This window comes from Alligator sinensis, unplaced genomic scaffold (genome assembly GCF_000455745.1).
Source record: "Alligator sinensis unplaced genomic scaffold, ASM45574v1 scaffold147_1, whole genome shotgun sequence".
NCBI classification, from domain to species: domain Eukaryota; kingdom Metazoa; phylum Chordata; order Crocodylia; family Alligatoridae; genus Alligator; species Alligator sinensis.
The window spans coordinates 5235104-5255780 of record NW_005841847.1 but is presented as its reverse complement, the minus strand read 5'-3'; the positions used below and the strand labels follow the sequence as shown (position 1 = coordinate 5255780).

Genomic DNA, 20677 nt, shown 5'->3' with positions numbered 1-20677 from the left:
CCACCTCCCTTGGGAGCCCATTCCAGATTTTGGCCACTCTAACTGTGAAGAAGTTCGTCCTAATGTCCAGTCTAAATCTGCTCTCTGCTAGCTTATGGCCATTATTTCTTGTGACCCCCAGGGATGCCCTGGTGAGTAGCACCTCAACAATTCCCTTCTGCACCCCCATGATGAATTTATAGGCAGCCACAAGGTCACCTCTCAACTTTCTCTTGCGGGGGCTGAAGAGGTCCAGGTGCCCTAGTCTCTCCTCGTAGGGCTTGGCCTGCAAGCCCTTAAACATACAAGTGGCCCTTCTCTGGACCCTCTCCAGGTTATCCACATCCCTCTTGAAGTGTGGTGCCCTAAACTGGATGCAGTACTCCAACTGCGGTCTGACCAGTGCCTGATAGAGGGGAAGTATCACCTCCTTGGTTCTGTTTGTCATACATCTGCTGATGCATGATAAAGTGCAGTTAGCTTTTCTGATGACTTTGTCACACTGACGACTCATGTTCATCTTGGAGTCCACTAGGATTAGATCAGAAATATCTCGATGGGATCTTGAAACAATAGAGCATGTCTCCTCTACCTTTCAACTGGCTTGGGAGCACTGATTTAAAATGCATGCTACATCCCAAAATGGACGAACATAGTGACTACTTTAGCACAGCATGAATAGATTCACTTTCTTGTGAAACTCTCTAAGGCATATGTTTACTGGTAATCTTGGTTTTAAGTATATGCTTTTTACAAGTATGGGAGATGGTCTGTATTTTTCAAAATATTGATGAAAAAACAAGCAAATCCTGAACCTTAGGTAACTGCTAAATAACATGAGCTTTGCCATGCTTCAGGCTTTCTGATTTCTCTTTTTAGTTTCGTCTTTTTTCCTTTTTTTTCTTTAGAAATGAAAATTTCTTATTTCATAAATGAATGTCAAAGGAATTGCAGAGCAGGAGAAGAGTCATTTAATAAGTTAACAAGACAAGGCAAATTCCTCCAAAAATATGTGTCCAGAGGTTCAGCGAGCATCAGGAAATTACTTTTCCCAGCCCCACCACAAGTTCATTTGTGAGATAGTATTTCACACTGGTGCTTTTAAACAAATTCACGTGTGAAGTTCTGATTAATGAAACAGTAGGGAGGAAGAAAACTGCTAGCAGCCACAGAACCATGATTTTTTTTTACTAAAAGATAAAGGGTAGAATCAGTGCACCTGTGTAAGGCAGAACTCCTACTGATAACAGTTTATACTGAATAAGAACTTAAAAATTGGGCCCAGGGTTTTACTTGGCAGTTTACTGCCTTAGTGTCTCTGTGCAGACAGAGATACAAAGCAAATAATGGAACGAGACTTGCCTTCCATTTCAACTTCATTTTCAGTAGAATGACACAGCCTCCTTTTCTCTGAAGTACTAGATTCACTTTATGAATTTCTGCTTGGAAAACGTCATTTCAGCTGAGTAGACCTTTTTGTTATTGGAGTATTTATTAACATTATTAAATTAGGGCAGATCTTCTTTCCTTACTCAGACAACCTCATTGGAGTCCACGTGGCTTACATGTATGTTATACAAGCAAGGGAGCAGGCAAAAAGAATTAACCAAAAATTGAATAGTACCTGTGAAAACTCATGTGAGCTGTACTCCATTAATACAACCCCTTTTGTCTATTGCTTTTTGTCATGCCTGGTTTCTTGCTTTTGGAACTGAAATTGTTGCAGTAGGTGTGACTTCAGCCCCGAGAAAGAGGGACCGCCTTGTGGTGCTTACATGAGGAAACACATCAGCCAATTAAGAAGCAGTGTTGATAGACTAAAGGGCTTCCCCTCCAGAGGTTGCCAGGAGAATGGCTAAAACAGATCCCAGAGAGGGCACATGAAGTGCCACTGACTCAAGAGGCATAAATCATAACACTGAACCTAGCCCAGTACAGTAGTGACTAAAAATCACTATTGCCATACTATTACTATCACTATTGCCAGTTGCTGTTCAGTAATTTAGGTGAAATGAATCAATAGTTAGTCCAGATAGCTATCATGTAAAAAACCAGGCCATCTTCGAAACTTATTTGCCGGATCACCTGATCTTGGACCCCATGGGTTTAGAAACAGGAAACACATTTTCAGTTCTAGACCTGGCTTGAATCAATGGTCTTTCTACAACCATTTCTTCCTTTTGCCATATTAGGCCATATCTTTATTGCAGACTTACTGTGCCCAGTACTGGAGCCCTTGTGCATGCCGCAGTACCCCACAGGCAGAAGCAGTGTAGACAGGGGTGGGCTAACTTGCACTGTTAAATGACAGAACTAGTTAGCCCAAGCTGGAGTGGGTGTGACTATGCTACTTCTGATCAAAGGGAGGGCAACATGTGCACAGCATAGGGCACCAATGCCATTTAAAGTAAATTTGACATCACTTTAGTGAAACTAGTGACAGATTTATTACTATTAAACCCAACATGGACGAGGAGAGTCCACATAAACACAAATATAATTGATAACAGAAATCTGACTGAATCATATAATCAAACCATGGATCTCTACAAGAACTTACATGTTCCCCCCATTCTTAATAAGTGAAATATTAAGAATTATTAAGAATTATTAATAATACAGAAAGTAACATTTATCTCACTTACCATGTAATGCTCCTTGCAGTAATAAATTTATTTCCTGAGTCTTGTTTTGTCAACCCTGAAGGAATGGAAGGAAAAAATTTTCAGTTCAGTGCATCAACATGTTTAAATAGTGCCTTGGAGGAAGGATTCAGAAGCAAATATGTACCATTGCAAGGGGCAGCTGCTCTTATAGATTTCCAGTTAAACAAACATCTATTGCAAGGTAGATCTCGTAATAAGGTTATTTTCTCAGGTTTTTTCAAGGGTCATGGCCATAACCTGTGAATTGTGTTTTTCAGGTTTACAATATTGCTAACCAATATTTTCACAAAATTACCCAATAATATAATAAACAATAACAGTGTGCAAGCACAGTATGCAGAAAAAGTGGAAGTTCATTAACTACTCCAAATCTTGGTTTCAGATCTTACTCCAAATTGTACTTTGCAGAATGATTGGAAGGATTGAACTGAATAGGCAATTAAGTTGATGTTATATTGAATAAACTGGAATATGGGTATAAGAAAATAGGCATTTAAATTAACGATGACCCAGTTAAACCATAAACAGACATGTTAAGCTAATGGGCTAGAGCCACACATGACTTCATATATGAAGTCCTATTCCACCTGTAGTTGGTTATTCAGAAGCATGAGTAAGGATTAAAGATTGGGATCTTAACTTTTGCTGCAGTATGCCTGGTGCCTTCTTTAAAATCTTCTGCCAGTTGTCTCAGAAATAATTTTTAAAAATGGGATTTAATTTTTAAATATATGGTACCTTAGAAATCATTGCTTGTTGGTTTTTCCATTCAGTGACATTTTTACCAGTGTGGAAAATGGCTGTTTTGTTGTTGTTGTTGTTGTTGTTTTCAATAACCCACTTCAGAAAGATTAAAAGTTTTAAACATTTGGATGAAGATTTCTTTTTTATATTTATGAATATTTTCATAGCCTTTTTGTATTTTTCCAATTCAGAAAGGTCTTTCATACAGTACAGTTTATAATTTTCCATGTGTTCTTGGCTTCTGATGTCTAATGGTTCTGTTTGTGTAGGGTGGTATGATTACGTACAGCCCAATAGCATCTCACCTTGAAGAAAGCCTACTAATTGGAAAATAACAAAATTCTATGTGCTGTTAAGGAGCATTTTGTGCCAAATGATTATTTTTTTCTCATGCCTTTACTCTGGATAGTAGAACCTATGGAAAAGGAAGTATGTGGTCTAACAGGAAATTCCCCTTGTAAGAAGAACATCCACTCTAAAACAGAACCCTAGTGTGATGTCTTCCCAAGGCCAAGTGAAACAAAAACACTGAAGACATTATCATAATAAATACCACTTGGCAGTAATCACCCTGTGTTTTCATCCTAACAGAGCTACTGATCAACATACACCCAGTAGTGTAACTCTTGAAGTTAAGACAAAGAGCAAGAACTGAGCAAGACATTGGATGATGACAGAAGAAATTCCATTCAGTGCCTTAACCAAGGTGATAGCCTAAACTAAGAGTATATCAGTGATCACCCATCACAACCTGAGAACTGAATACAGTACATACTAGCTACAAGGGCCCACTAATCTGTGTCCTCTACTAAAATTACTAAGAGTTTAGATAATGGATTTGTATAAAATGGTTTGGATAGGGGTGATCCTGCCTCAGGCAGAGGGTTGGACTAGATCACCTCTGTAGGTCCCTTTCAACCCTTCTCTATGGCTGCGTCCAGACAAGCGTGGCCATGAGGTATGTGGCTGCGGTGCCACATACTGCACGTTCAGTTGTTCTCTGCACAGCAAAGGGAGCAGCACAGAGGGTTTTGTTGACCCCTGAATATCCAGTGGTCAAAAAACCCACAGAGAAAAAAAATGGAGCAGTGCACTCACGGGCAGCACGCGATGCTCAAAAGCAGAGCTGGGCTGCCCAGAGCTGCACTGCAGCTGCCAGCCAGGCTCCGTGTGGCAGAATCATCACTGCTACAGCCCCAGGACCCAGGTAAGGCTGCTGGGGCCAGCCCAGTGCTGGCCCAAGCCTCCCCTACTGCCCTCAGGGTAACTTGCTGTGAGTCAGAGCACGTGTGGCACAAGCGTTCCCCAAGGACAACTAGCAACGGCACAAGATGCACCACAGCTAGTTGTCCCCAGGGAACCAATGTCCATATCATGTGCGGACGTGACCTATGATTCTATGATACTACGATTACAGAAGATTAGAGGAAGCATTGCAGAGCAAAATAATACAGCTGGAAATGCCAAAATATATATGTCTGATTGAGAAGATTTCCTGCTGGCTAAAATATTGCTTCTTGGATCAGAGTAGATTTGCATGTGTCCAGGAAGTAAGAGCATTACTGAAATTCCAAAATCAGCTTTCTCTCAGGAGTTTTGGAGACTAGGAGACATTGTTTTCTTTTGCTTTTAGGATTAAGACGGGAATAAAAAACAAACAATAAAAAACTTTTGATAGCAGTGGGGGCTCAGTAATGGAAAATTTGCTTGCTGTGGACTAATCAGAGTGTAATTGCTGGAAGGAACCAATCTTTCATTAATTAGAAAAGCAGTCAACTTAATCAGTCATTGTGCCAAAATATTGTTGTTCAGTTGAAAAATTTTATTGAACTAATTGATTTAATTGTTTTAAGTGATGCTTTTATAATAGTCATTAAGAAACATTCTTAATATAATTTTCTAAAACTTTAAAACCTGTATGAGAGTGATTTTCATATTCACAAAAGACAACTGTTTCCATTTAAAATAACATCTTGACTAGATCATATTTCATTCAGAATGATTAGTACATCATTTTATATTATTGTGTATGAGATAAAACAGTTTACATATTAAGGGGTGTAGGTTGTGCACTTAAGCTAGGCATAAACCAGTTTAAACATTTGTGGTAGGGTTTTTCCCTCTATATCAGGCATGGATGCATTGAAAAATGTCTTTGATCCTGTCTGTTTAATCCAGATATAGTCAGATGAATCTTCTCATCAACTAAACCCTCCTTGCGTTGCCCAGTTAGTACAGGGTGGATGCAAACTGGCTAGGAACAAATGGCAAAAAAAATTCCCCTTGCACACATGAATCTTCCAGTAGTGCAAAGACAGAGAAAGCAAAGCAAGGAACTGTCACCATCCTGTGCCTTGTCTAATACAGGTGTCAGGTTATTGAGGGGCCCTCATAAGATCCCATAATTTAAAGTTGATCCTCAGCAGTTAAAAAGTATACAGGGTCTGGTGGCATGGGATCAAGAGATCTAACCAAGCAGACAGATTGAAGAAGCCAACCCAACAGATTTAATCCTATTTAAGAACATTTAAATCCAGTTATTTCATTTAACCTAATATAGTAACCATAATTAATGAATTACAAGTACAGGATCTTCTGTATAATCTATTTGCATCTATAACAGTGTCAGCAGTAAATTAATCACATAACAAGACAGTAAACTTGTAGTCTTTTTTAGACCAGAGTCAGCTGTTGGCATGTCTAAGGCAAAATCCCATCGTGTTCCAAATACTTTACAATTCTATCATCCTTGATTACTGGTTTTGAGATAACATAGGAAGCAGCAGTATGAAGAACAGACACTGGATTTTCAGTCCAATTATCGTATTTACCCAAATCCAAGATGACTTTGAATTTAAGATGTCTCCTGAATACTTAGATTCTATACATGGAAAATTCTAAGTTTGTTACACTTTTCCATGTATAGAATCTAATTATGGAAGTGTTATCTTAAATGTGTACCCCACCCCCACCACCACTGCAACAAAGAAAGCAGCGGCAGGGGTGCAAGCAGCAGGGAAAGCAATAGCAGGGGCAAATAGCCTGACTCCCACCCTTCGCCCCTTCCCCACTACCTGCCTCTCTGCTGCCTCTCTCCCTGCTATTTGCCGCCTCCCAATTTCTGTCTTCTTCTGTGCCTGTCCTTCCTGCCACCTCCCCACCCACAACGTGCCTCTGCCCCTGGCAACTTGCCCCCCTGGCACCACTTATCCTGTGACAACTCCAGCTCCTGCTATAGCCCCTGGTCAGGTCAGAGACAGAGCCATAACCGGAGCAATAGCAGCTCCCCTGACTACACAATCTCCCGCTGCCCTCGGTCTTCCTCCTGCTCACTGCACTCTGCACCACATGGTGTCCCCTGTTCTCTCCCCTCAACCCCACCATGCTTCCTACCCTATGCTGCTCAGTCTCTCCTGCTCTCCTTCCCCCTTGCAGCACATGGTCTCCTCTGCTTCTCCACCTCAGGAACTGCCTCCAGCCCCCTTGATCCCGGCTCTGGGACTCAGATACAAGATGAGGCTTTTTTTCCCCCTTGTGTTAAATGGGGAAGAAACTCTCGTTTTGGATACAAGTACATATGGTATTTCTGTGAATTGTTTTTAATTAATTGAAAAAAACCTGGGGAAAATGCATGCACTCAAGTTGCAGGGTTTTAGCTTGTAGCTGTGTTGATATCAAATTCACCCAAAGAACCTTGTCTGCACTCAAGTTGTAGTTTCAGTGGGAATCAGAAATCCAGTACAGATCAGCCATTCTATATAAAGTCAGTGTTTTTGTAACAATATAAAATACTACTATTATTATTAGTTACATGTTACTATTACATTTTTATTGCAGTATAGCCCATAGGGAAATATGGCTGAGATATCATTGCCCTAATTACTATAGAAGCATAATAAGTGACAATTCCCACTCCAAAGATTGGACTCCACTGCAGAAAGAACATAGTAAAATAAAAGCTCATATTTCAGGTTTATAAATCAGAAAGGAACATTCTTCTCATGTAGGACCTCCTAGAATTAGATGAGGTATTTGAGGTTAAGAGCAATGTAGATATATGCTGAAACATCAAATATTGGCCACTGTCAAGATAAGTTATTGAAGTTGGAGAATCAATAGTTTGATCAGGTCTGGCAAACCTGCATGTTCATAATTAGTTGAGAGCAAAAACATGTTTTTTACAAGTTAACCAAAGGGCTATAAAAACACGAGTGTAATAAACATGATTTCATTAGTATAATAAACACAATTTAAAGACTTACAACGTAAGCCAGATTTTTCTTTTTAAAGGGGAAAAATGCACATCCACCATCATCTCACATGGCAACAATAATAATGAGGAATAACAATAATATGAATCATTGTTGTAAGTCATCTGGTTGTCTGTTATTTCTCTGAAAGCTGATAAAGCATTATGTAAAGCCACCATGGGGGATAGGGAACACCATAACATATAAATACATGAAATTGATGGGGGGAAGAATAACATTTCCCAAGCTGAAATGTTAAAAACTTAAATAAGAAACAAAACAGAATATTTTACTTTAGACCAATCCTACTCAACTTACCCAGTCCTATGGGCCAGACAAATGGCATAGGGCTGGTCCCTGGGTATGATCCAGCACATGGGCCTGGCCCCATCCAGTGCTGCACATTGGATCCAGCTGCAGACAGCCTGATTCTGCACACCAAATACAGCAGCAAACCAGCCCTGCACACTAGATTGTGCTGGTGCACAGAGCTATGTCATCTGGCCCCATGGGACTTCCCAAAGGTCTGGAACTTCAGCAGCAAGCATGTAGTGACAGTGTCAATTGGCTTGGCTCTTGTGGCCACAGCAGTTGATCCTGCCACTACTCTTCCACTGCCAATCATCCAGACCCATGAGGAGTTCCATAGGCCAGATGACATCCGGCCTGCAGGTTGTAAGTTAAGCACCAGTACTTTAAGCTACATTTTCTGTATTGCTTGTTTTTTTAAAGTTGTTAATTAACTTGTAAATTAATTAACAACCAATCTATCTTAGATCCTTGCATGACCCCATCACTTGACTAAATAGTCTTGCTCCCCATCTCTAGAGCAAGAGGATGGTGAGGAATGACTGGAATCTCACTTAGCAGTTACAGCGCTCCAAAGAAGCAAAAGATGTATATTTGAATCCCACAAGGCTGAGGAAGATGTTGAGCCCGAGAATTCCACTTCTAGGACAAGTGTACTGACCACTTCATACTATTATATAACACAGGTGTACAACTCCCTTCTTTTCCAATCATGCTATTGAATGAAAATGTTTTTTACATGCTGCCCAGTTCCTTTGGTGTGTTTTAGCATTGTCCATAGGGTTGGGATCCTAAGATGACTACGGTAAGGAAAGGCTTAAGTTTAAGGATCCTCAACACACCGGGCATGAGAAAGGCACTGAGTTGCATAACCCTTCCCCAATGGAGTGGGAGCTGAACATTAGGCACCTTTTGGGAATTTTCCTGGTGAAATCTGAGGCATCTAAGGGCTCAGACAGAGGTTTTGAGAGTTGTGGTCTTGGACTTAAGTGCCCAAATGCTGCCTAAGTACTGCTTTAGTCACATAAATTATCTTGTTGATCTGGACCTAACTGAGTAGTATGGATGGCAGAACAAGCAATTGAACCTGAGTTCTAGACTTCTGAACCATCCTTCTAGATTGTAAGGATCATGGGCTTGATTTTCATGCACAATAACATCCTTTTCTAGTGCCAGAATATTAGAAATGGGTCGTTATGTTAATGAGAATCAAGCTCCATTACTATTTATTTCTGCTTGTTAATATTAGTAAACATGGAAACAAAGTAAACTGTCACCATTGCTAGGCATTTCAGGGTGGGTTTTTAAAGAACCAAATTTATTATCATAGCTTAAATAATGACAATGCTAATGTTACTCAATAATGTGTGTGTTGAGATGCATGTTCAGATTGCTAAATCAGTATAAACAGAAGAATTACTCTGTGGTACAGTTTGCTAATGACAAGAAATTCTGATGGTTTTCACTGACTCATTTAGATCTCATCTGGTTTATTTGAACATGCCAATGTAGACTCTTCCTCGTCTAAAAGAATGGCTGAGCAGGACTAAATTGTAGCCAGCCTAAAAAATGATGTGGGATACAGAACATGGGACAGGCAGTATTGCAATCTTGGCATTCAGCAAGCATAAGCATTGCTCCAAGTAATGGCCTTTGAAAAATCATAGTAAATGAGGGCAGGCAAGAAAATACAGAAGGTTGGTTTCATCCCCTTTCTAGCAGCCAGCAGAGCAGGCTCCACATGGACAAGGGTGCATGTTACATGAAAAGGGGACACCATCCTTTGCTGCAAAGAAGTAGCACCTTGGCATTCAGAAACAACACCTATGGATGGCACTGTAGGGTCTCTGGGTTTCTGTACTACTCACCATCAAGAAAACCTACACAGAAAGGTGTTTATGGAATAGTCTTTTCCTTTCAACACAGAAATCACTACTTCATGTTAGCTTTGGGGGCATACATATTATACTAATATGAAATTAAGTCTCTTCAAGGTGGGTTCTCTTGTTATGTGATGTAATGAATAAAACAGTGATCAGAAACTCAAAGTAGTTAGAGAGGCAAAGGACCTATTATATGTACAAGTATGGCACAGGTCTAGTCACCTATATATCATATCCCAATAATCCTATTTTATTTATATACATTAAGCCACTAATTCATTGCATTATTTGGATATGATCAGTCACCAGTTGCCTACTCAACTGGATCACTGTTCCCCTACCCTGTGGCTATGTTTGTTTTCTCCTTTTTAGTAGAGAGCGGGGACAGCACATTCTTTCTTATTTGTTAAGCATCAAACACATGTGGACACTTTTAGAATACAAATAATAGCTACAAGCTTGCGGTGAGAATCCACAGGTGGATCCGCATGTTTCTCAGACCCAGGGTTGTAGCCAATAATAATCCTAATGGCACAGGAAGTTCTTGAGAGTATTGTCAAAAAAAATCTTTTTAATAGTTGATATCAAAAATTGGCTTCTCTGACCTAGCCTTTATTATTTCAGGGTGTGGAACAACAAAAAGGCCTGGGGTAAAACTCTAGAGAACTTGTTTATGTCCATTTCTGACAGCATTCAAACAATAAGCAAAAACATGTTTTGTATCTAGTTGTACTTTATATTTCACCTGTATATTTTGTATTTATGAAAATATATTCTAAATCCTTTTAAGTTCTGCCTGGAGAATCTGGCAATAATAAATCTTTAGAACTTGGGGCACCATCATTCATTATAATGGAGGGAGATTGTAGCTTCATGAGCAAAGTATTTTGTCATCTGTAGTCTCACTTAAAATGGCAAGCAAACTGTCAAAGCTCTGTTGGCAAACAAAAAAATTTAAGAATTCAGAAATCTGCTTTTCATATATAGGAACAATTTTAGAACTGCCTGTATGGTTATAATTCTCATATGTATATATGTGAGATACGTATATATGAGAATTGTAACCATACAGGCATAGGTCTGAAATTGTTCCTATATATGAAAAGCAGATTTCTTAAGTAAGGATAAATCATCCGGGCTAGGGACAGACATTCAAAAAGCCCAAGCCTGAATTGATTCAATCTTTGCAGGTTAGTCTAATGTGCATAGATTGAACTGATTTGCAAATGACTAGACATTCACTTTTGATTCCAGAAATGAAGTCACATGCCTGCAGTGGCTCAGGCTAGAAGCCAGGGGGCTCTAAAACAGCCCTCCCTTTCTTTCCTCCGTAGCCACAAGGCTGGAGGGAAGCTGACCTGTAAGGACCCCATCCAAGGTGGGTCTGGAGGAGGAAAGCAGCCCTTACCAGGCTTATCCCCTAGACAGCACCTCAGGCAAAAGGAGAGTGGGGGGGATTAAACGCCTGTCTTCCCTCTCGTGCACAGGCGTGAGGACCCTAGCTGGGGTCTGCCCGGCTTTCCCCCCTGCTCATGTGGCAGGGGGCCTCACCAGAGCCGGCCGGCATGGCCATGCCATCAACCCGGGGCTGCAGTTGCGACTGGGGCTGTGGGGCTGAGCTGGGCTAGCCTGTGGATGCTGTTGAGGGCAGACACAAGGGGGCCAACCCAGGCTGGGCCGCAGGGGTTGGCCACTTCCCACTGGGCTGCAGCTTGGGCTTGGGCCAGGGGAGCCGCAAGAACAGATTGCACCTGGCTCCCCACACCCAGGCTGGGTGGGGCTGTCATGGAGCTGCAGCCAGCCCAGGCCAGGCCTCAGGGGCAGGGCCTTTCCCAGCCGGCTGCGGCTCTATGACAGCTGGGCTCGGTGGCACGGGTGGCAGCCGGCAGGGCAGTGGGCTGCCCAGGCTGGCTCAGAGGTGCCAGCAGGCCCGGAGCCTAGCAGCTGTCGCTGCACCCGCTGTCCTGTGCAGCACCCAGCAGCTGCAGTTGTACCAAAAGCTACACACTGGCTGGGGCTGGCGGGGCTGTTCTGCCTCTGTCACCTCCAGCTGCTGCTGCTGCTGCTGCCACCCCTGCCCCTGCTGCACCGCTCTGGGTACACAGATGGGAAGCTTGAGCCCAGTGGGAGGTAAGGGAGGGAGAACACCCCCCCCAGCCCTGGCCAGTGTGCAGCTTGTGGTATGGCTGCAATCGCCGAGTGCTGCACAGAAAGGGGAGTGTGGTGCCAGATGCAGCACACGGCTGCTGGGGTCAGGGCCCACTGCTGCCCCCAAGCCAACCCGGACATCCCACTGCCTGGCCAGCCACCACCCATGCCGCCAAGTCCAGCTGTCACAGAGCCACAGCCAACTGGGAAGAGCCCTGCCCCCATGGCCCTGGCCAGGCCAGCCCTGCTGGGCCCTTCCCCTTCGGCTGCAACTCCATGACAGCCCCATCTGGTCTGGACACGGGGACCTGGGAGCAATCTGGCCATGCAGCCCACACTGCCCCAACCCATTCTGTAGCCCACTGGGAGGGGCCTGGCCCCATGGCCCAGCCTGGACTGGCCCTTCTGTGTCTACCCTCAGCAGCATCCACAGGCCAGTCTTGCTCAGCCCCACAGCCCCAGCCATGGGTGAGGCAAGTGGATGGCAGGGCCATGCCAGCTGGCTCTGTCCACACTCCCGCTCCTGCCGCTGGAGTGGGGAGTGAGGGAATGCCTGAAACGGGCTCTCTGCCCTGGCCAGAAAGACCCCAGCTGCCAGTGGGATAGGGGACAGAGGGAGAGATTAAATCCCTGTTTGCTTCAGGCTGTGGAAGGTGGGGCTAGCTACCCCTGCCCAGCTTGACCAGCAAGGGAGGTGGGGAGGAAGCTTGACAGGGGCTGCTATACTCTGGCCAGGCAGACCCTGGCTGCGGTCCCCACATCAGGAACATAAACCCCCTCCCTGCTCCCAGGCCTGCGTCCAACCATGCCAACGCCCCTGCTCTGGCTAGAGCACATTGGGGGCCAGCCCTGCTGTCTGGAGCAGAAGCACAGCCCAGCCCAGGGCTGAAAAGCATGCTAGGATGCTGAGAGACTCCGATTTAACTTAAACAGGAAGGGGTCTGGGACAGAATTTCCATAAACCAGTTTGACCCAAATCAGTTAAGTCTGATACTACATTCAACCAGGTTTATCTCAAACCAGTTTGAGCCATTCTCAAACTGGTTTATGTGCACTGAATATCTGTTCTGTTACAGGTTTAAACCAGTTTCTGATCACTTAAATCAGTTTATGTGTAACTTTCGTCCCTAGCCCCAAAGTTTAGATCACCAGTGGTAGGCATTCCTCAGTTAATAAGTATTTTTTTTTCTCTCTCTCTCTCTCTTTTTTGGTATCATTTTTGTTTTTTAATGCTTTTCTTCTATGGCTTTTCACAGTTGCAGGGTATAATGAAGGTCAAAGTAGAAAGGATCTACTATTTTTTAATGTGAAAATGTTGTTGCATTTTCTTCATGATGTTACAGGTTTTCTGACTCAAAATACTTTAATGTCCTGAAAACTGTGCTTTGTCTTAACAAGAGTCACGGGCATAGGCACCAACTTTGGTTTTTGCCAGTGGGTGCTTTTTTTTTTGCATTCCCACATTGAGCCCCACGCATGGCCAGAAGAGGCAGCACATTACTTCAGCCCAGGTGACCCAACATGGCTCATGGGTGCTGAGCACTCACTAGTTTTTTTCAATGGGTGCTTGAGCCCTGGAGCACCCCTGGATTCAGTGCCTATGGTTATATGCTTCAATATAAAGTAATGAGAGAGAAAACTAAGGTCTTAGACCATACAGAAGATCAAAATAAGTGATCCCAGCAAGAAATCATGTTTCTTCTGATATTAAACTCCATGAAATAAGGAATAAAAGATTTGGCCCCCTTATGCATTGCTTGGCACTAAATGTGGAATGAGATGTGTCTAGAACTGAAACAATATCTAGGGGAAATGTATTCTAATCCTTTTTTAAGTTTGGTTTAAGTCCAATGTGTGAGTATGGCTCTAGTGCTTTGGATCCAGGATGTTCAGTGATACCCATGTGATTGATAGTGATCTGATCACCTTCTTCAGCACCAGTGAACAGTTATTAGAGTATGCTTCACTCTTCTTTCTAGCTTGGACACTAGATAGAAATGGAAAGCCAGTTCTGTAGTCTTTACTCCAAAAAAACTCCTCTGGCTTCAGTGACAGAGGAAGAGCCATAGAATTTGGAGCTGAGCATTTATCAAAATGGTACTTTTCTTAAAGTAATTGATGTGTCATCATCAGTCTGAGTCAGATTCCATTGTCTTACACAAGTAATGCTTTTGTAGCAAGGAGGTCTCCTGTGAGCAAAAAGGGCAACAGCTGGACCCAAATGGGCTCACTGTAATCAAATTTAAAAAGGGAAAAATAAAAAGCCTGCAGGTAAGAGTGGCCTATCTTGTGAAAAACAGTAAATATGAAAATGTTAAAATAAGCAAACATTTAGCAATAAAGAACTAAAATATTCACAGAAAACAGAGTAAAAATGTGGCTTGCCACTTAGACAAAAGCATCTCCAGCCTCTTTAGGATCACTGTAGTTCAAACTACAACAGTCTACCAACATTATCAGTACTTCAGTAATCAAAGCAAATTTTGATCAACCATTTTCTGTCTTAAACCACCTGCTATGTTTTAGTGTGAGGGGCAGCTAAGTGTCATTCTTTGCATTGGGTAGCCCGTGAATGTGTGGGAGGCATTTTGCCTTCTGTTCTCTGTTTCAAATACTGCTTAAGTCTGATGAGAAAATGTACAATATTCACCTCATCAAAGTTATACACACTCCCAAGGCAGTGTCAAATTCTACCTAGCAACTGACACTAGCTAATATAATGTATGTTAAACTAATTGTAAAACAGACCTTATTTGAACAAATACCTGGAACTGTAGAAGACTGTTGCTCTTATGCTTACTCTGGATAAGTATGAATAGGTCTCCCACAGCCATCTCTTAGCCAAGGGGTGGGCAAACTGGCACAGGTAGCTTCTGTATGTGGCAGATCAGGGAAGGGACAGGTAGCACAGCAGCAGATAAGATCAGGCAGAAGAAAAAGCAGGAAACTGGGCAGGGGCACAAAATCCAGAGCAGCTTTTCAAGCAGGGGTAGGGGATCAGAGTGACACTTGGTGAGGGTGTGGGGCTAATTTGTGACATGCCTGCCAAAAAAGTTGGGATTCCCAGTCCTACCCTTCCCTTGTTTGTGGATCTACTCCTGTCCCTCCCGACAGGTAAGACCTGTTAAAGTCATTTGGAATGTAAGTATCAGGACTATCTGGCAGACTGGTTTTTCCTGAATTAGCACGTTAGCTCCTGGATTTGGAGTGTTACTTAAGTACCCAGAAGCTGTTAAAGATTCACAGAAGTTTAGGGCTAGAAGGGGCCTCATGAGATCATCGTGCCCAGTTCCCCTGCTCTGGGCAGGAAAGACTGCTGGGATTGAATAACTCCAGCAAGGTGTGCATCCAGTCTACTTTTGAAGATCACCAGGGTAGGCACCTGCACCACCGCCACTGGGAGTCTATTCCAGAGTCTGGACACGTGAACCATGAAGAAGTTTTTCCTTATATCCAGTCTGAAACCTTCTTCTAGGAGTTTATGACCATTGCTCCTGTTTTTCCCCTGGGGCACTTTGCTGTTTGGTGTTTACTTTGTTTGTTTCAGTAGCTCTATGAAATGGAAATAGGCTTTTTAATCAGGCAGGCCAACCCTACCATGGCCAAGAGTCATTCTTCTAAGTCCTTCTAATTTGGCTACAAATAGGAGATTGCAGCACATTGCTAAATGGTAAACTCACATTCTTGGTATTTGAAAGGTAAATGAAAGCTAATCTTCATATTTTTGTTTGTTTCTGTTGTTCAAATCAGGTTTCAAATATGAAAAATTTTTACAGCTGCTGCTAATTTGTTACTACATCTCTGCCTTAATCCCCCTGCCGTTTTTTTATGGTTTTCAATCACATTTCCATTTGTTTAAAAAATGTTTTTCTCTCCCCTGTTGCTCACTGAGACAGCCACACAAACACGAGGGCAAATGATGAAACTGACTGTGCCCAGAGATCTGTCAAGCGTACTAAGCAAGCAAACTGAAAAATAGGGGTTGCTTTTTTCCTTTCAGTTACCGTAACCTTAGGCCTTACTTCTAGCAATAGTAGGTATAATATTTTGCAGCAAATCAGTGAATGGGGCCTATTTAAATTTTAAAACACCCATCTGTTTCAGACAGGTGTTCAATGTGTTTTTTATTTGTATGACTCAGATCTCACCCCTGAAAATGTGATCAACTATAAATGGCACTGAAAAAAAATAAGAATTCAATTTTGTAAAATATTTAATTCAACACTATGACAAGACTCAGGTTCAGGTATTTTGAATTTTTTTCATAAAGTGCCACAAAAAGGCTCACATCCACACACAAGCACCCTTTCAGAGTACAGTAGTTAAGTGGCAAAGCCAACACAGGCTGTTAGAAACCCAGTTCAAGTCCATGCATTGCCTGTTTAGGTGCAGTGCCTCAACCACTAGGTTTTTCTGGGTTGGGTAGATTGTGATTGGAAGTGTCATCCTGCGCCTGAGACACCTGATGAAATTTACATTGGAATTAATAATGGTTCCAACAATGGTTTAGCTTTGATGAATCATTACCTTTTGGCAAAAAAAGCATTTTGCTGAAAAAAATTCCTACCCAGCTCTAAATATGAGTGAGTGGATTTACATCCATTGCCAGACAATTTTATTCATGGTAAAGTGAAATAATATTAAAATAATACATAAAATGTTAATATAATATTTTAATTACTTTGCTTGCACTCATCTCAATCATGCAGTCCACGTGTTGATCACCACATCCACAAGTTTTTTAAAGAAGTATTAAATTGACAAAAAGGGACTCAACTCTGAAGGGCTAGGGACAGAAGTGACACATAAACTGGATTAAGTGATCAGAAACTAGTTGAAACCTGTAACAAAACAGAAGTTCAGTGCACATAAATTGCTTTCAAAATGGCCAAAACCAGTTTAAGATAAACTTTGTTGGATGTAGTATCAAACTTAACTGATTTAGGTCAAGCTGGTTTATGGAACTTCTGTCCTAGATCTCCTCCTAGTTCAAGTTAGCTCAGTCCCCCAGCATCCCAGGGTGCTTTGCAGCCCTGGCTGTGCTGTGCCATCTGCTCCAGCAGAGTAGTGTCTGCCCCACCCTTCTGCCCCCTGGTTAGAGCAATATCACTGCTCAGGCTGGCAGAGAAGGTTGGGGGTTTGGGGGGGAACCCTAGCACCAGACCCCAGCCGGGGTCGGCCTAGTGGGGAGAAAGGGAGGAAGGAATCCCTCAGAGGCTTTTGTCCCCCTCCCTGCCCAAGCGGAGATTGGGGGAAGCCTCTGAGGGCTTATCCCCCTGTCCCCCCCAACCTCCAGGCCTGACTGGTGCCTCCTGAGTCTCATGTGGTGCACAATTTGTGGGTGGTCCCAGGGACAGGCCAAAAGCCCCATATCCACTCCTATATTTCTGTGCCACGGCTTAGAACCGCAAGCCGCCTCCCCCCCCGCAACATGCCGCTGGCCTGTATGGCAAAAAATCTGCCCTGTCCTTAGCAGCACTGAGTCAGGGACCAATCTCAGGGGGAGTGTGCTGCCCCCTCCCCCATACTCCCCATACCAGTTGCCTATGCCAACCTCCCACCCCATGCCAGGCAGATCCCAGCTGGGGTCTGTGCAGGCCAGGGTGGAAATTTAAACACCCCCTTCACATACTCAGCCGGCCGGGCTGGGCCAAGTGCTTGCCATACCTCCCCTCTCCCCTCAAGCAGGGAGGGAGGAAAAACCTTCCAGGGCCCTTGCAGTTTCCCTCCCTTCTCTTATCAGTGGCTGGTAGACTGGGAGACATGCTCTTTCGCCACCCAGCTGCTGGTATGGGCCACTGCAGGGGTCTGGCTGCCTTTCCTGTTTTAAAAGTGAATTTCTGTTCACTTGCTTATTGGTTCAATCTACACACTGAATCGATTCAGCCTTGGGCTTTTTGACTGCCTGTACTTAGCCAAGGTGCATAACTGCGGTATCAAAAATATAAACTTCTTCATAAGGATACATTTCAATTGAGTAATATTTACCACATGCCATATATAGTTCATTAGAAATAGTAGACTGAATCTTTTCAACAGCCCCTTGCAGTAAGTAATTACAGTATATGCCATCATATTTTTTTAGACAGGGAAATTTAAGTCACAGACAGGCCATCCAGTATGTCTAATAGCACATGCCAATGTCACCATCCTGTCTGGGTAGAGATTGCTGCAGCTAAAGTCAATGGCAGAAATAAGACCTTCAGGCTGCAAGTTCATGATTAGTGCTTTTGTGTTACCATAAGTGTGAGGATGATGATAAACAAAGTTTTCAAATTCTTTATCTCTTGAAAATCAAAATTAGCAAAAATCATCCTGACTGAATGACATAGGTCCAGGCAAAACTGTCTGCACTTGTGTGTTTTGTAATAGTGCTAAGCTTAGAAAAAAAATAGCTCTGGTGACTCTGAAGTTTGCCCTCACTTTTCACCAGTAAACTGATTTACCTGTTTTTTTCTTTTTTTTTTTTTTTTTTTTTTTAAGATCTGACGCAAGTTTGTCAAAGGGAGGTGTTGGGGGTGTAGTTGTTGTTGATTGGTTCATCTGATACACTCCCATTTGTCTTTAAATCATTCTCTAGCTCCAGAAAGTCTCATATGAGCACACTTTGTGTTACAGGTGCAATTCCTAAAAGATACTTTCTGCTTAGAAAGAAAGCAAGATTACCTGTTTGACCTGGAGGTAAACTTAAAAATGTATCTTTGCAAAACTTACTAGTTTTATCTTATACTTCTTCTACTTAATATATGTTTAAGCTGAAGAATTAGGAAAATAACCCTGGGAAAGTGTTCTTCATTCATTAGTACAGGTAAACGAAATGTGAAGACTGGCAGTTAAGATTGGCTATAGTTGTAATTTGCATTCATAGGTATGTTTGTTTTTATATCAGGCAGAAATTCAGTCTGTATTCTGGGCAGAAAATCAAAGTCTAAGCAAGTAAGAAAGTAGCAGGAAGTTTCTAAAATTGACCAGATAATTAGGATGATATGCTTGTGTTCTTTTGGAGCTTTTGGCTAACTGTTGAGAATTTTTATCAAAACTCTTGATTTATTTGGCTAACATTCAAGAAAGTAAATGAATTTGTGAAAGCAAGTTGTGCATTTTAGTTGTTGATTTCCCTAAATATCACAATTAGGGCTTCTTCTTTCAAACTGCGGTAGAAACGTTAGTTCTTTAAATTGACTGCCCTGGAGACTTAGAAATAAGAAAATCTGCTAAAGCAGATATAGTGATGGGGCAAGTCACCTTGTACATTGTAAAATGCATAAAATGTAAGTTAGTTTTATCTTGTTTTATTTGCTTGTCTGATAAACCAAAACTCATATCGAATTTAACTAAATACATTTTCTGAAAACATTTTAGAAAAGTATATTCTGTTCTAAGGCAGAGTAGATGAACAAGACAATTTGAGAAAAATGGTACTTCATTAGGATGCATAATGTCTCCAGAAGGAGAAAGAAGTCTTTTTTACATCCAGTGTTTCCATGTTAATGCTGGTATACAAAAAGAAAAAAAATCCTTTCCTTACAATTAAATGCCACTGGAGGAAGCATAAAGGAAGGCATGGTGTAGCTGAATTTAAAGGAAATAATTAATCTAATGCATAGGCAAATGGTAGGGGATGCACAGGGGTGCCCCTGATGGGGCCGGTGCCCCTCCTCCCGACAGCCAACACTGATGCTGTCGGCAGGGCTGGTGCACCCCTGACAGGGCCGTGGCTGTCAGCGGGTTCTGCAGGTGTCCCCCCAGATTCAGGAGGCACCAGTCACTCATGATCTAATGGACTTTATCTTACATGTAAGCCTAAGGATGAAATGGCAGCAATCATAATTAAGAGAAAGGAGCTGTATACAGAATTCAGAGTCCTACCCTATTTGTGTTTGCACTTTTAATAGGACTTTGTAAAAGAAAAGAGATTAGCAAAATCCTAAAAGGGCAAAAAGAAAGATGGAAGTTCTGAAAATGGAGCCTTGAAAGCATTTGCGTGTCTTGAAAGCATTAGCCTTGAAGCTTTGAAAGTCTTAGCCTGCCTAATTCAAAATTGTGATCCCCAAAATCCTCACTCACCTGCTACCTAATAACAGAAGTACCTAAGCTCCAAAGATGCTTTCACTCTTCATTTTGGTGAAATTTCTCAGGCGTCTTGAGTTGTTTCTCTGCACCTGACTAGAACTGCCCCAATCTTGACAGGACTAAGCAGCTCAGCAGCTAGCCCATGCCTAAGCCTGCCTCACATGCAGGAACTAAGTATTCCTCTCCCTAAATTGCTTGAAGGGCTTAATCTAGCAGAGATTGTCAGATACATCTAATATTCAACCAACAGCATTGGGCTTCACATAAAATGCAGCTGCAGCCACCATTTTCTTTTAAAGCATGTCTAAAAGAGGAGATGGAAATTGAGATCTTTTCTTTAGTTTAAAAAAATCTAGGGTTAGCATACTTGCCCAGGAAGTAGAAATTCCAGGATCAATTCCATTATAAATCAAGAGAGGATTCAAACCTAAATTTTCCAAAAGACTAGTCTAGAGGTAGATGGAGGGGAATACTCCATCGCACAGCTGAAACCATGATTGGGCAGCGAAGAACTAAAGATGTATTATGCTAGAGCAGGGCCAATCAGCAACCATCAGCTTCCTGATTTGGCCCATGTTCCATGTTCTGCTTTTTACTGTCGTTGCATTGATTCCAGCTGTTCCAG

The 20677-nt window shown here is 42.3% G+C and overlaps 1 protein-coding gene across 6 annotated transcripts in view; it reads left to right on the top strand.

The window, feature by feature from the left end:
• The window catches only part of SLC38A4 (solute carrier family 38 member 4), a 64953-nt gene that overhangs the window by 13817 nt on the left and 30459 nt on the right, over positions 1–20677 (top strand). Inside the window, exons 2-3 of one of the 6 annotated variants that reach the window (XM_025208629.1) lie at positions 3981–4095; positions 8468–8634. The exons of 2 other annotated variants lie outside the window; for them this stretch is intronic. The gene's annotated coding sequence lies outside the window, so the exon portion shown is untranslated. Of the gene's footprint in view, positions 1–3980; positions 4096–8467; positions 8635–18597; positions 18661–20677 lie in introns of those variants that run through there. 3 more of the 6 variants (XM_014521745.2, XM_014521752.2, XM_025208616.1) reach the window with 3 other exon arrangements.